Source organism: Heptranchias perlo, chromosome 6, assembly GCF_035084215.1.
Source record: "Heptranchias perlo isolate sHepPer1 chromosome 6, sHepPer1.hap1, whole genome shotgun sequence".
Lineage (NCBI taxonomy): Eukaryota > Metazoa > Chordata > Chondrichthyes > Hexanchiformes > Hexanchidae > Heptranchias > Heptranchias perlo.
The window spans coordinates 86,419,079-86,436,056 of record NC_090330.1 but is presented as its reverse complement, the minus strand read 5'-3'; the positions used below and the strand labels follow the sequence as shown (position 1 = coordinate 86,436,056).

General features: G+C 42.7%; 1 protein-coding gene and 1 long non-coding RNA gene across 2 annotated transcripts in view; one reads left to right on the top strand and one right to left on the bottom strand.

Annotated features, from left to right (window-relative positions):
• Positions 1 to 16,978, top strand: part of gpc6a (glypican 6a) — a 1,048,968-nt gene that overhangs the window by 207,980 nt on the left and 824,010 nt on the right. The gene's annotated exons all lie outside the window — the stretch shown is intronic.
• LOC137322568 (uncharacterized) lies at positions 4,053 to 8,993 on the bottom strand. Its single transcript, XR_010963179.1, has 3 exons — positions 8,887 to 8,993; positions 6,969 to 7,070; positions 4,053 to 5,383 (listed from the first exon to the last, which is right to left on the bottom strand). It is a non-coding gene; the product is annotated as an uncharacterized lncRNA (long non-coding RNA).

Sequence of the window (16,978 nt, the reverse complement as noted above, 5' to 3'; positions counted from 1 at the left end):
AACCCTGTACAATTGTAGTAAGACTTACTTACTCTTGTGCTCCAACCACCTTGCAATAAAGGCCAATGTAGGCCCCTCTAACTCACTGTTTAACCTACCCGGGGTGCCAATCTCTGTGCTGGTGCTTGGGAGAGTTGGAGCGTGTGACACTGCAACCTCAGGAGGATTTTCCTCCTCTGAAGTGTCTTCTGCGGGGTCTTGCTGCTGAGAAGGACCTAGAGGAAAGAGACTCAAGTTAGCATGGCACTGACGGCTTGACAGTCGCAAAAGACAGCTTTCACAATGCAGCTTGAATTTGTCAAGCAGGCTGAATGTGTGATTTCTTGAGGTACGTGAAGGGGTATAAGAAATAGGCAGATATCCTGCTGAAATAAGCAAACAGCCATGTAATCTTAAATTCTCATCGCTCTTGAAGGGCCATTGATTTCCAGAGCTTCCTACTCCACCTAAGTGAGGGCCATGATGCTGGGTATTCCTCCCATAATCTTACTCTTCTTCTTTGTTTTTAAGGCTGTTTTCTCCTGCAGAAAGAGAGGGCTAAAGCTAGAGTGGCTATTGAAAAGGAAAATGCACATGTCTGTATATAGTGCATAAGCTGAAAGATGGAGAGGAAGCAAGATGCAAGCAGGAGGGGAATGTGGAATGTGAAGTGAGGAAGGTCATGAGAGGAGTTCCTTGTTCTGCAATTGCTACCATGTGAGACCCATGCTGTTAGTGGCTGCTGTGAAGGCAGTAAGAAAGTAGCGAGTGCGTGTCGAGAATGAGAATAAGAGGTAGTATAGTGTGCCCCAGTGATTGGTGGTGAAGAATGTGAGGCAGGGGAGGGAAATGTTAAGAGTGCTGGGGAGGGGGGAAAGGACTCTTGTCTAGTGTTAAGCAGAGAGAAGGAGAAATGAAGACCTTACTCGCCCTTGCTGCTGTTGTCAGGTTATCGAAGCGTTTCCTGCATCGAATCCAGGTCCTGGAGGTAATGCTCCTGAAACTCACTAGCTCAGCCATTTCTCTCCAGGCTTCCAGGTCTATAGAATCTTCTTTCCATTTCTGGTAAAGGAAATGTCCCTCCTTGTCCTGACCTCTTTCACTAATCCTTCCAGGGAGGCGTCAGAGAACTTTACATAGAATTTTACAGCACAGAAACAGGCCATTCGGCCCAACAGATCTATACTGGTGTTTATGCTTCATCTAACCCAATCAACATATCCTACTATTCCTTTCTCCCTCATGTATTTATCTAGCTTCCCCTTAAATGCATCTATGTTATTCGCCTTTTCCACTCCATGTGATAGTGAGTTCCATATTCTCACCACTCTCTTGAGTAAAGAAATTTCTCCTGAATTCCTTGTTGGATTTATTAGTGACTATATGCATGGATTTGTGAAAGGTAGGTCATGCCTGACAAACCTGATTGAATTTTTTGAAGAGGTGACTAAAGTAGTGGACAGGGGAATGTCAATGGATGTTATTTATGTGGACTTCCAGAAGGCATTTGATAAGGTCCCACATAAGAGACTGTTAGCTAAGATAGAAGCCCATGGAATGGACTTGGTTAGGAAATTGGCTGAGCGAAAGGCGACAGAGAGTAGGGATAATGGGTAGGCACTCACATTGGCAGGATGTGACTAGTGGAGTCCTGCAGGGATCTGCCTTGGGGCCTCAATTATTCACAATATTTATTAACGACTTAGATGAAGGCATGGAAAGTCTCATATCTAAGTTTGCCGATGACACAAAGATTGGTGGCATTGTAAACAGTGTTGATGAAAATATTAAATTACAAAGGGATATTGATAGATTAGGTGAATGGGCAAAACTGTGGCAAATGGAATTCAATGTAGACAAATGTGAGGTCATCCACTTTGGATCAAAAAAGGATAGAACAGGGTACTTTCTAAATGGTAAAAAGTTAAAAACAGTGGATGTCCAAAGGGACTTAGTGGTTCAGGTACATAGATCATTGAAGTGTCATGAACAGGTGCAAAAAATAATCAATAAGGCTAATGGAATGCTAGCCTTTATATCTGGAGGACTGGAGTACAAGGGGGCAGAAGTTATGCTGCAGCTATCCAAAACCCTGGTTAGACCGCACCTGGAGTACTGTGAGCAGTTCTGGGCACCGCACAAGAAGGACATATTGGCCTTGGAGGGAGTGCAGCGTAGGTTTACTAGAATGATACCCGGACTTCAAGGGTTAAGTTACGAGGAGAGATTACACAAATTGGGGTTGTATTCTCTGGAGTTTCGAAGGTTAAGGGGTGATCTGATCAAAGTTTATAAGATATTAAGGGGAACAGATAGGGTAGATAGAGAGAAACTATTTCCGCTGGTTAGGGATTCTAGGACTAGGGGGCACAGTCTAAAAATTAGAGCCAGACCTTTCAGGAGCGAGATTAGAAAACATTTCTGCACGCAAAGGGTGGTAGAAGTTTGGAACTCTCTTCCGCAAACGGCAATTGATACTAGCTCAATTGCTAAATTTAAATCTGAGATAGATAGCTTTTTGGCAACCAAAAGTATTAAGGGATATGGGCCAAAGGCAGGTATATGGAGCTAGATCACAGATCAACCATGATCTTATCAAATGGCGGAGCAATCACGAGGGGCTGAATGGCCTACTCCTGTTCCTATGTTCCTATATTATATTTATGGTCCCTAGTTTTGGACTCCCCCACAAGTGGAAACGTCTTCTCTACGTCTACCCTATCAAACCCTTTCATAATTTTAAAGTCCTATCAGGTCACCTCTTGGTCTTCTTTTTTCCAGAGAAAAGAGCCCCAACCTGTTCAGTCTTTCCTGATAGTTGTAACCTTTCAGTTCTGGTGTCATCCTTCTAAATCTTTTTTGCACTTTCCCCAATGCTTCTAAATCACTCTTGTAATATGGAGTCCAGAACTGTGCACAGTACTCCAAGTGTGATCTAACCAAGGTTCTATATAAGTTTAAGATAACTTCTCTGCTTTTCAATTCTATTCCTCTAGAACTGAAACCCAGTGCTTTGTTTGTACCTTTTTATGGCTTTGTTAAACTGTGTTACTACTTTTAATGATTTGTGTATCTGTAATCCTGGATCCCTTTGTGCTTCTATCCCATTGAGACTCTTATTTTCCAAGGAATAGTTGTCCTCCTTATTCCTCCTACCAAGATGCTCCACTCTACATTTATCTATATTGAAATTCATTTGTCATTTACACGCCCATTCTGCAAGTTTGTTAACGTCTTCTTGTATTTTGTCGCAGTCCTCAGTATTAACTATACCCCCTAATTTGGTGTCATCCGCAAATTTTGATTACTGGACTTCCGATTTAAGAGGTTCTCCCTTTAAGAGATTCATTGATGCTTTAAATAGGCCTGCCGTAAATCCCACCCTGAAAGTCAGCAGGTGGCCTGACATTCTCGGAGTACATATGAGTTCTGAACCTTCTGCGGAAACACAAAATGATCAACTTTTATCAAGATGACTTATTTAAAATCTAAGTCAGCTCTTTTTCCGCACCGTGATTTGTTTCTTGTGCTCTTTGTTACTCATCATTAAGCCTCTGACTTGCAAAACATATGCTGTTTATACGCCAGCCCCAGAGCAGTGCATCTACTGCAGTATCTCAGAGCACCTTGGGAAATTACATGTCACATTCAAATAGATATGTTGGAGAACTTAATAGAGGTGAAGATAGGATAGGGGTGATAGTTTTCACTTAATAGGGAAGAGGATTGGATTCCTTTCTGTGTTCAATTCTGAACTTGGCAGAATTGCAATTGTCAAAATCCAAATTCAGTCTGAAAATTGTTTATCGAAAATATACTGAGAGAAATTGTGAGTCAATTGAGGAAAAACCTTTCGATCACAAGTCTAATGAGTTTCTTCTTCCCAAGTTAGATGGGAATTGTTGATATTCCTGGAAAAAATTGCCGTCCTTTGGGGAAAAATCAACTAAGAGGTTGTTTTCCTCTCAAGTGGCTTTCACGAGCTCAATGGACTTCCACTCTCAGTCCAACTGTGCTCATGTTTGCTGATGGGGATCAAAGAAGTTTCATTATGTTTCAATCAGTCACAAAAACACATCTAGTTAACTTTATTCTATCATCTTACTTCAGAAAGAAATACAATCTATAGAGTTTTAGGGATATATTCAACACTTTTCTTCCATCCTTCCTTAGTTTTCAGCTTTTTCTGGGCCACACACTGCCAAGAGGACAGATGGTTGGTCATTTTCATTAAGTTGATGCCATTCATGCAGAAGGTAATGCTTTTTCATGCAGTTTATGTAATTGTGCTGGTAAACTTTGTCCCCAATTTGTTTACAAACACTTTTTCCTGAGGAATGTCCCTTTAACAAAGCGACGTGTATTAACGTTATACCCAATGCAGAATTCTGCAGATTATAACTCGATATGTCAGTTTCATGAGCATTAGGACTCATCAAGGTAGTGATGATGTCTGCACTGACAGTTGCTGCAAATGCATAATCTGGCTAAAAGCAGAATAAAATTCCCAAGTAAGATTTAAAAGTATGTTTTATAAAGAATAACATATATCATGGGGTAATTGCAGTGCTTTTTGTGTTGTGTTCTTTTCAAAATCCATGATTTGTATTGTTCACAATAACACAGCTATCCTTATACATTTTTAATGCACCTACTTTACACTGAATAATTGAAGCTGGAATGGAATTCAGGGATTATCTTACAGCAGTGGGGAGCTCGTTGGGGAGCGCACACATTGAAGCTGTAAATGTGCAGACATTTTCCACATGGTAAATGGATTGCTTCCTCTTAACTTTGAAATAGGGTTATGCAAAGATGGCTGTCTTTGCAGATATTAACCTATAGATAGCGATTTTTCAAAGGGTAGCATGTCTGAAGGATGAGAGGCTGTGGGGATTTGAAGACAAAACTCATATATTTAAACTGCTTCCCTATGGAAGGCTCTCTTTGGCAATGTGCCATTGTTCCAGGTTGGTATTTTCAATCATCCATCCCTGAAGGAATTCAGAAGAGTTTTACCCTTTATTGTGCATAGTTAAACAATGTGTTATTGTATGGGTTAAATTACAACTTATATAGTTTTCATAATATTTGGGCAGTAATATTTTAAGACATTGTATGAACAATTTCACAGATATGTTCGTGCTGGCCAGCTTGTTTATGAGGCATGTCACAAATTGTGAGGACCTGGATTCGAAATACAGCATTAGATAACATTTGATTTCCAGCGTCTGATCTGAGTCAGCTTTGTCTGTGTCTACATAGATTACAAAGTCCATCCAACGGGAGGTTTGGGGAAATCGGCAAGTTTTAAATCTAAATCATCAATTGGCTGGCTTTGACCAGTATAGCAGAGTCCTTTAAGATGCTTCTGATCATCTGCCACCACTCCAGGGTCCATGTCCTGGAAGATATAAATGGATAGAAAATTAATTCTATTTTTTAAAAAAACTGATAAACATGTAGAAGCGTCAACCATTTGATATTTCTGCTGTAAGTCCTGGATCGAACCATCTTTACTGGTAACATCTAAGCCTATTCCAGGCTGTTGCTGCAACTGTTTGTGGCTATCCCTTTGATACTACTACTACTACGACAACAAGTTGCATTTATATAGCACCTTTAACGTAGCAAAGCATCCCAAGGCGCTTCACAGGAGCATTATCAAACAAAATTGAGAGTTATCAAGAAATTGGAAAGTATCTAAAATAAGTACAAATTATGCAAATTAAATGTAAGAATCTTCTAAAGGGAGCTACGTTCAGGAGTTAAACAGATGAGCAAAAATTGCAGAGTGTCACCTTCCACCACCATTGAGGTAAAAAAAAGTTCAGCCAGCAACTCCACAGTACTCACGCTAACAACAGACATCTGGCAACCATGTACTTTGTTCGATTGTACATGTCGCTCACATCGCCCTTTCACTTCAACAGAAGGAAAGCGATCGCAGGGAGACCCACTACTGCATGTTCAGTTGGAAATTGGATTGTGTCTTCAGAACAAGCGCACCCTCAATCAGCTGACACTGGAATTGGGACTTGCTGCAACCTACATAAATTGTACTTATTTTAGATACTTTCCAATTTCTTTAACAAGAAAGGGTGTACCACATTCAGATCCCAAATACTGAATGCAGTCATTTATGCTCAATTTAAAGGTTCCAGGAAAGCCACAATTGATATTTTTGTTAAGAGACCAATATAAAAAGATAATTCAGGGTTCCGTTTGGGCCTGTCATGTAATTTTAGTTCCTGTTCCATTGTTTTTAATTTGTCATGTAAAGTTGTATTCACAGTGCCACCTAATGGTGCAGTACCATTAGAATCCAGAGGCCACTCATCATTTTTAATGGGACCAGGTGAAGGGAGGGACATTTCTCCTTATTCCCTTCAATTGGGAACAAATAGGCAGTCAAGTGTAAACTGGGTGCTTCTCCTACTCAGGTGATATTTTGGAACCCAACTTCTTCAGGATTATTAGAAATTCACCAAGGGAATACTGTGGATCGGTGGGCTTGATGGATCAATGGTCTTTTCCTGCCTGAAGCTGTTACTATGACCCCACCCAGTCTTTTTCCACCATCTTGCTGTTCCTCTTCCCCTGTGCTCCTTCCCCACCCCCTCTCTAACTCTCCTCCTGTCCCCTCCCCTCCACTGTTCTCTTCCCTTCCCTTCCTACTTTTCTCCTCCTTTTTGCCACCTTTCCACTCCTCCTCTCTCCCCCCTCCACCTTTTCTCTGCCCGCTCCTCTCATCCACCTTTTCTCTTCCCGCTCCCATCTCCTCCTTTTCTTCTCCCTCTGCTCTCCTCCCCAATGCAGGTAAATCAGTGTCTTTCATAATACTACTTGGCATAACACCCCTGTTACAATAAAACCCCTGACTCATTGTGAGCAACACCACATTTTAAGCATTTTTGCATGTTTGTTCTTGGAATGTGGGCAACGCTGGCAAAGCCACATTTATTGTACTTATGTGATGCGAATGTTACCTGCCACTTGTCACCTCAAGTCTGACTGTTGTCCAGGTCCTGCTTTAGTTGTGAATAGAACTGGACGCTGTAGAATTGTTAGCGAACAGCCCCACGCCTGACCTTATGAAGGAGAGAAGATTGAGAGTAAGCAGTTAAAATGATTGGACTGAGGACACTGCCCTGAGAAACTCCTGCAGCAATATGCTGGGGCTGCGATGATTAACCTCCAACAGCCATGGGCCATCTTCATTAGTGTCAGATATGGCTCCAGCCATTGGAGGGTTTCCCCTTGATCTCAGGCTTGACAGAGCCCTTTGTTGCTTTATTTGGTTCAATGCTGCCTTGATGTCAAGGACAGTTACTTTCACCTCTCCTCTGGTAATCAGCTCTTGTGTCCATGCTTGGATCAAGGCTGTGATGAGATCTGAGGTTGAGGGGTTCTGGCAGGTTGTCGGTGAGTAGGTGTTGCTTGATGGCACTATTGATGACTCCCCTTCCATTACTTATCTGTTAATATTTTAAAAGTTATATCAAAGCAAGTAGTCAGTGGACTCCAAAGGTCATACTTTATTAAAAGATGCAAAACAGTCTTAAGATGCTCAGTAGTTCTGAGCTGCACTTCCAACTTCCAGTCTGAAACTGGCCACCAAGCTTCCCATACCAAACAATTAAACTCTGCTTGACCCGAATCTCTGTTTACTTAACCACAACTAGACCAGGGCATGTCAAACTCAATTTACATGGTGGGCCTGATCTGGCATCCTGGCACTTGGCATGAGCTACATTCAGCAGAAGTTATTTGGACACATTGAGGTATCATGCGTTTTCCCATTTTTTGGGCAATGGGCACAATGTATCCCAATTTCTGGGCGCGAGGTCCTGCACCTAATCTGCGCAACGACATATTAAATCCCATTTGTACAAAAACATATTGGTCCTCAATGTTTTTAGACTGCCTGAAATCAGCATTGGATTAATTTAAATATGCAAAGAAGGATCTTGCTCTTGTTTCAGGACCCTTCTGTAAAATGTATGAAAAACTAGGTGGAGCAAGCTCCGTGCAAGGTTGTTTTTTCAAGTTCTACAGTAGCCTAAATAGCGGTCCTTAAAGGGACCGCCAGAGGCAGCTGAAGACATGGTAGGGTAAGTTCTTTTTTACTTCCCCTTCTGTGGAGCCTGGAGGAGTAGGTGGAGTGTGGAGGAGCAGGAGTGCTCCTCTCAGCTTCACCTGCCCGTACAGAGCCCTCCTGCATCTCACTCCCCCATGTATTGGAGCTTCTGATGTAAAATTAGAGCGTGCAGCTCCCCACTGCAGTGAGAATCCTTAGTCTCTGTCCCCTTGTTCCCCATTTGCCCACCGGTCGGAACAATGTTTCACTATTTACCCAGAGTAAAGTTCCTAGGTTCCACTCATCCCTTTTATGGCTGCTGCTCTCTTGGCTCCGCTCCCACTCACCATGTTGCTGCTTCTGCTCCCGGCTCTGCAGGAAATGCTGGGCCCCACACCCACCCCACCCCACCTCATTCCTTCCTGTTCTCCAGTCCTCTCTTCCCCCCCACCCCCTACCTAACCCCCTGTCCCCCAATCCCCAGTCCCCTTCAACCCCACCAAACTCCCAATCCCCCCAACCCCCCTCACCCCCACCCAACCCGCAGTCCCCCTCTCCCCTGACCAAGCCCCAACCCCCAGTCCACAGTTTCCCTCTCTCCCTCTGCCTGAGCCCCAGTTTCATGACAACTATTCCCTACTCTCCCTCTCCCCCGAACCCCCATCTCTGATCCCCATCCCCGTCACCCTCTCCCTCGCTCCCCAGTCACCCATTGCCCTCTCCTGCTGCCCCGAGTCCCGATCTCCAGCTGCTGGTAAACAGGTCTGCCTTCTCTATCCTGTTATGGTATCTTCATCGCCTTTCTTTGATGCAAGGCACTGACTCACCGATCTCCCGATTCCTCCCGAGTCCCGATCTTCCGACTCACCTCCGAGTCCTGATCTTCCGACTCTCCCCAGAGTCCCAATCCCCTGACCCCCGGTCACTGTTCACGTTAAAGTAAAGCATCCTCACGATGATCACATGAGATCCACTAGTAATATATTAAAAAGCTTTAGCTGCCTGTGCAGATTTCACACTGCAGACTTTGCTCTTTGTTACAGATGCAGAACAGTCTTAAAATGCTAGCTGCTTCTCAGGTTGAAACTGACTAGCACATTTCTTTCTACAAAATTTACTGACCAAATAATTAAACGCTAAGTGACTGGAGTCTCTATTTACTTATAGTAATTAAACCTTTTGGCCTAAACGGGGCAGGTCAACTTAAACACAGCAACAACGGTAGAATAATTCATTGTGTGTTACATAGTTTAATACTCCTGTCATTGTAAAGCAATGTACCATTTGATTTACTGTAAGCAGCAACTCAGGAGATCTGCTAGTATCAGTATGTGTATTACGTGTTCCATTGAAACGTTCTGTGTAAGTATTTCTTTCTGGAAATCCCATGTTAATATGCACCCATGGACTGTTACATCTCCCCATAACACCAGTGAGTGGCACTGTAATGGGACTTTCAATATTAAATTTTGGCTTGAATGTCATACTTGACGGTTATGTCACACCAGCACTCTGTAGCTTTATTCCATTACAGCTGCTATTCCATTCTATCTACTGTGTGAAGAACTGTTGTTCCTGGCCTTGCCCTAAAGTTGCAAGTTATATATTTTTAAATTTGTAAATATTTGTTACATATATAATTGTTTTCTTCCCCCTGCTTTTTGCCCTCTCTCCCTTACCCAAGATCCACCCCCACTGCCTATTGCTTTTGAACTTATTTTGGCTGCCAAGGCTTGTATTGCCTTCCTGCCCTCTCCCTGACCCCGAGCTACCTATCAAGCCTGCGATCCAGCCACTACTGACTCTTCTCTTTCTTTGGCCTATGGCCTCACTACCTTCTCATGCTCTCCTCAACCCTAGCTGCTTCCACCCTCCAAAGAGAAAAGTTACATTTTTGCATTGTTCGTCCCAGCCTAAAATAAATAAATACATTGTGCAAGCAGCTCTGACCGAGAATAAATAAATCATGCTGGCGCTGTTTCTGCCCCACCCCCCACCAACTAAATAAACAAGGTCCACGTACTTCAGCGCAGCTCTTTGCTGCACAAATAGGTTTCCAGTTAAATCAATACAGAAATCCATGTCCCTGATGTGAAATGGAAACACTGGGTAGGGGTGGGTTAGGGTTTCAACTGCCTGCTCCATTTCATGCCTGAAAAATGGCCATCCAGCAGAGGAAAATCTGGTGGAGATCTTGTACACCCATTTGCAGCCTGATTCAATTTTCAGGCAGCCCTTTAATTGGGCCTTGCAAAATAAATTTGCAAAGGATATCAAAATCAACACAAACATTTTTTACAATTATATTAGGAAAAAGAGGGTAGGCCCCTTAAAAACTGATAATGTGATATTGTAAATGAAAATAAGGAAATGGCAGCTATGTTAAATAATTACTTTGCGTCAGTATTTACAGCAGAGGCAGAGGATAGCATGCCAGACACCCCAAGGATACTAAATTTGAATTAGGGAAGGCGACTCACCATAATTAACATAAGCAAATTAACAGTAATGAAGAAAATAATGGCACTAAAAAGTGACAAATCCCCAGGACCAGATGGTTTCCATCCCAGAACTATAAAGGAAGTAGGTGAGAACATTGCAGATGCCCTAACTATAATCTTCCAAAGTTCTCTTAATTCAGGAACCTTTCATTTAGATTGGAAAATTGCACATGTCACTCCGCTATTTAAGAAATGTGAGTGAGGGAAACCAGGGAACTATAGACCAGCTAGCCTAACATCTGTTGTCAGGAAATTACTCGAGTCTATAATTAAGGATAGAGTGACTGAACACCTTGAAAATTTTCAGCTGATCAGAGAGAGCCAGCATGGATATGTCAAGGTAGGTCATGTCTGACGAACATGATTGAATTGTTTGAAGAGGTGATTAAAGTAGTGGACGGATGTTGGACGATCTATGGATGTTGTTTATATGGACTTCCAGAAGGCAGTCGATGAAGTCCCTCATAAGAGACTGTTAGCTAAAGTTGAAGCTCATGGAATTGAGGGCAAATTATTGACCTGGTTAGGAAATTGGCTGAGCAGCAGAAGGCAGAGAGTAGAGATAATAGGCAGGTACTCAAATTGGCAGGATGTGACTAGTGGTGTCCCACAGGGATCTGTGTTGGGGCCTCAACTATTCACTATTTATTAACGACTTGGATGACGTGATAGAGAGCCACGTATCCAAGTTTGCCGATGACACAAAGATAGGCAGCATTATAAGCAGCGTAGATGGAAGCATAAAATTACAGAGCAATATTAATGAATTAAGTTAATGGGCAAAACTGTGGCAAATGGATTTCAATATAGGCAAGTGTGAGGTCATCCACTTTGGACCTAAAAAGGATGGATAACAGTACCTTCTAAAGCTCAAAACAGTGGAGGTCCAAAGAGACTTAGGGGTGCATGTACATAGATCATTAAAAATGTCATGGACAGGTAAAGAAAATAATCATAAAGGCTAATGCAATGCTGGCCTTTATATCTAGAGGACTAGAATGCAAGGGGATTGAAGTTATGCCACAGCTGTACAAAGCCCTGGTTAGACCACACCTGGAGTATTGTGTTCAGTTCTGGGCACTGTTCCTTAGGAAGGATATTTTGGCCTTGGAGGGAGTGCAGCGTAGATTTACTGGAATGTTACATGGACTCCAAGGGATAAATCATGAGGAGAGATTACACAAACTAGGGTTGTATTCCCTGCAATTTAGGAGATCAAGGGGTGATTTGATTGAAGTTTTCAAGATATTAAGGAGAACTGATAGGGTAGATGAAGAGAAACTCTTTCCACTGGTTGGGGAGTCTAGGACTAGGGGACATAGCCTAAAAATTAGATCCAGGACTTTGAGGAGTGATGTTAGGAAACACTTCTACATGCAGAGAATGGTAGAAGTCTGGAACTCTCTTCAACAAACTGCAGTTGATGCTAGCTTAATTGTTAATTTTAAATCTGAGATTAATAGATTTTTGTTAACCAAAGGTATTAAGGGATATGGGCTAAGGTGGGTATATGGAGTTAGGTCACAGATCAGCCATGATCTCATTGAATGGCGGAACAGGCTCGAGGGGCTAAATGGCCTACTCCTGTTCCTATGTTCTTATGGATGCCTAGTAGTTCTGCCCAAAACAGGCAAGAGGGTGTTTAAATTTGCAATTCGTGGTCCTACGTCCGTTGCGATTTTCATAGAAAAATGGATGAAGTAGGCATTGAGAGGCCTAACCCTGGAGGCCTAATCGCTGGAGGCCGTTCCAAAAAGGAAGGTTTTTCTTTTTTTCTAAGATTTTTGTGGGGCCAGGAGGTGCTGGCCTGATCTTCCCCCCCCCCCCCCCCACCTCCCAGAATCTATTCACCCCACCCACCCTCTCTCAACAGGCCTTACCGAGCAACGTGCTGCAGAGCAGTGCCCATTTGGTGCCCGCAGCTCACGAAAAAGTTTTAAATGATTCGGGCCTTGCAACTCTGGCCTTGTGTGGATGCTGCAGGCCCACCACTGATATTGGGATGGAGACCATCAGTGTGGAATTCCGGTGGTAGCCATTTTTTTTATTTTAACAATTATTATTAATTTTATTATTTTGCAAGGGAAAGTGGTTCTGACATGATTAATTTAATAATACAGGAAGCACAGACATTTATTTAATTGTCTAGTGCTGTGCAGTTGGGTTCCTTGGTGTTCTGCACAGCTTGTGGCCTCAAAGGAACATGCTAAATTACACACAGCTACACTTTAGCAGCAGAATAAAGCGGTTTAGGGATGAGTTTGTGATTCGTGTTGCCGGCCTGGAACCTCACCTATTAGCCATGCATGTTGGGAAATCGTTTGATACACTGCCCACAGATTTCTGATATGTGTGGCTGGCAGGTGAGTTCCCACTGAAAATGCAAACTTGGAAAATCGGCGCATATGGCCTGTCCTTATAGAACCATAGAGCACAGAAGGAGACCATTCGGCCTGTCTTGCCTGTGCCGGCTCTTTGAAAGAGCTATCCAATTAGCCCCACTTCTCTGCTCTTTTCCCATAGCCCTCCAAATTTTTCCTTTTCAAGTATATATCCAGTTCCCTTTTGAAAGTGTATTCCCTTATAAAACAATATATCCTCATACTACAATGGCAACACCAAACCCACGGTACATTTTAAATTGGTGGTTATATCTAAGGGCAATAACAATTGAGGCATTTAGTTTAATAGTACATAATAAAAAGGAATGTTGATTTGAAAAGATTACAAAATCTGTAAATGAGAAAGGTACCATTACAAATGGCTTTTTCAGATTTTATTGAAACTGAATGGGCATGTTTGTAGCAGTGGCACAACATGACAGCTCACAACTGTATGCTGGATAGGATTGATGTTTAGAACAGTTGGAAAATCAGTGTTATTTTTAATAAGAATTAGAATTGCTTTATAAACTACACTCAATTATCTGGAATCCACCTTTGTCATAAAACTATTAATGTGCTCTCCTTGCCCAGATTATTGTGAGTTAAACTCCAGGATCATTTGATTATCCTATAAATATTCTGTTTTTCTGGATGTACCTGACTCTGTTTTTGTATCTCAGGTTATAAACCTTAGTGAGACATCGTACAGAGGTGCCATCTGCAGAGTGAATTGTAAATAGGTATTGACAGACTCAGAGATGCCCCAAAACTCATTGTACCTGGTGCTACTTTTAGGTATTGGGATTCACTGTTTTTTAAAAAAAAAATCAATGTTACTATACCTCCAGTGTTGAACAGGCGGTTCCAAAGGCTAAATGTAGGCACCATATGTGTTTGTGTCTATGGACACAATAGAAAGAGTGCACTGGAGTACAAGTGATTGTATTATGTGCATTTACTGTATGAAAGTCCAGTTATCACTGGAGTAAATTCCTTAATATTCTTAATATTCTTGCCGTGAATTTGGAGTTTTTTTGTAATTTATCTCCAGTTTCACTTTGTTATCTTGGGTTACCTAGAACTCACACCTCTGTTGCTGAGAGTGAAGCCTTTGCCCTTCTGTTTTTTAAATGATGTGAATGAATGTTATACTGCTGGAGCAGAGATCACATCTCATAAGAAATACTAGGCAATATAAGCATGGTCATCGTGGTCTCCTGGACTAGTTTTCGATTGCCTAGGGATGGTTAGATAGGAATTTTCCAGACCTGTCAGCCATGGCTCAGTGGTAGCACTCTTGCCTCCAAGTTAGAAGATTGTAGGTTCAAAATCTAGCCTGACACTCGAGTACAGTACTGAGGGAGTGCTGCAATGTCAGAGGTGCTGTCTTTCGGATAAGACCTTAAACCGAGGCCCTGTCTGCCCTCTCAGATGGATGTAAAAGATCCCATGGCACTATTTCGAAGAAGAGCAGTGAAGTTCTTCGGTGTCCTGAACAATTTTCATCCCTCAACCAACATCACTAAAAAAAACAGATTATCTGGTCGTTGCAGTTTGTGGGACCTTGCTGCATGCAATTTGGCTGCAGTGTTTCCCACATTACAACAGTGAGTACACTTCAAAAATACTTAATTGGCTGTTCTGAGGCCATGAAAAATGCTATATAAATGCAAGTCTTTCCTTTTTTTTCTTTCTTTTCTAATTGGCCTTGGGTTTTTTAATCTGTTTTTTGCCTCTCCCAGGAGATTACATGGCTGCTGGTCAGTAGGAGGTGTCTAATTATAATGCTTCAGGCATCACGACTGTGTGGTGAAGGCTTAATGGACCAGATAATCTTTTCCTGCCCATTATTTTCATATGTAAAATAAACTGGGAAAGGTGATTTAATTTGTGAGTTGCAAACAACTGAAGCATTTTTATTAATGATAAAATAGATCTAATGCAATATTTGACTGTGACGGGGGTGGGGTGGGGGGATGGGGAGAACAAGGTCATCCCAGCAAATCCTGTATTATGAAACTACAGAGAATAGCAGGGGATGCTGAGTCAGTCATGTTTGAAACCTGTTAGTTTTTCAGGGTTTCAGCCACCAATGGGAATCAGATTCTAGCAAATGGACAGGAAAAGGGAAAATATATAGGAATGAACAGGGAAACAAAATGAGGTGTGATGCTGGAGGCAGATAATAGGATAGAAAAGGAGGAACAGGTACATGGAGCCATATAGAAGAGGAAAAACTCTTGGGCCACACAGCCACTGCAAGAGTTGAGCAACCTGCTTCTAGGTCTCTGCTAGTCTGTTGATTCCATCACTAGAGGGTGCAGAAGAATGGACCAATGGCAACACTGTGTCTGGTTTAACCTTTCCTCTATGGGGAATCACCTGGACTCCCCACAGCAGTGTGGCTGTGATTGGCACCTTTGAAGAATGGTGCACTGCAGGTATCAACCGACATCACACCACTCCATGTACCACAGTACAAACTGAGTGAAAAACAATAATGAAGGCATATACTAGACATATAACATTCCCAGTGAATTTATTTCTGGAGGTCAAATTTTGTTTCCTGTTTGACAAATTAATTAGTTAAGGAAGATATACATGGCCAATAGTGACTTGTCTTTTTCATTCCCTTCTTTGGAAAAAAATATATTTTACCCCCACACAGAACATAGGGTGAGCAGTTGTCAAGAGATTAGGAATTTAGCCTGCATGGAGATTGACTTCAGAGAGATAGAAATTGTTTCTCCATGTACTTTCCCTACTCTGCAGTCAGTCAAGCCATAGTGAACATGTGTTATTTATGTGATTTGATAGGAGAGATGCACAAATATTGTTACTCAGTCTCTTATGTGAACAACAAATATTGAGATGCTTACGAATAATCTTCATGTCTGAATATTATGTTGAAAAACAGTACATATAGAGAGGAGAAATTAATGAATAATTCTGAAATATGAATGTCTAGAGTTGTCCTGTGAATAGGAATGTGTCAGGCAGAGTGTGATTTTTTTTATTCATTCATGGGATGTGGGCGTCGCTGGCAAGGCCAGCATTTATTGCCCATCCCTAATTGCCCTTGAGAAGGTGGTGGTGAGCTGCTTTCTTGAACCGCTGCAGTCCGTGTGGTGAAGGTTCTCCCACAGTGCTGTTAGGAAGGGAGTTCCAGGATTTTGACCCAGCGACGATGAAGGAACGGCAATGTATTTCCAAGTCGGGATGGTGTGTGACTTGGAGGGGAATGTGCAGGTGGTGTTGTTCCCATGTGCCTGCTGCCCTTGTCCTTCTGGGTGGTAGAGGTCGCGGATTTGGGAGGTGCTGTCGAAGAGGCCTTGGCGAGTTGCTGCAGTGCATCCTATGGATAGAACACACTGCAGCCACAGTGCACCAGTGGTGAAGGGAATGAATGTTTAGGGTGATGGACGGGATGCCAATCAAGTGGGCTGCTTTGTCCTGGATGGTGTCGAGCTTCTTGAGTGTTGTTGGAGCTGCACTCATCCAGGCAAGTGGAGAGTATTCCATCACACTCCTGACTTGTGTCTTGTAGATGGTGGAAAGGCTTTGGGGAGTCAGGAGGTGAGTCACTCGCTGCAGAATACCCAGCCTCTGACCTGCTCTTGTAGCCACAGTATTTATATGGCTGGTCCAGTTAAGTTTCTGGTCAGTGGTGACCCCCAGGATGTTGATGGTGGGGGAGTCGGCGATGGTAATGCTGTTGAATGTCAAGGGGAGGTGGTTAGACGCACTCTTGTTGGAGATGGTCATTGCCTGGCACTTGTCTGGCACAAATGTTACTTGCCACTTATCAGCCCAAGCCTGGATGTTGTCCAGATCTTGCTGCATGTGGGCACGGACTGCTTCATTATCTGATGTGTTGCGAATGGAACTGAACACTGTGCAATCATCAGCGAACATTCCCATTTCTGACGTTATGATGGAGGGAAGGTCATTGATGAAGCAGCTGAAGATGGTTGGGCCTAGGACACTGCCCTGAGGAACTCCTGCAGCAATGTCCTGGGGCTGAGATGATTGGC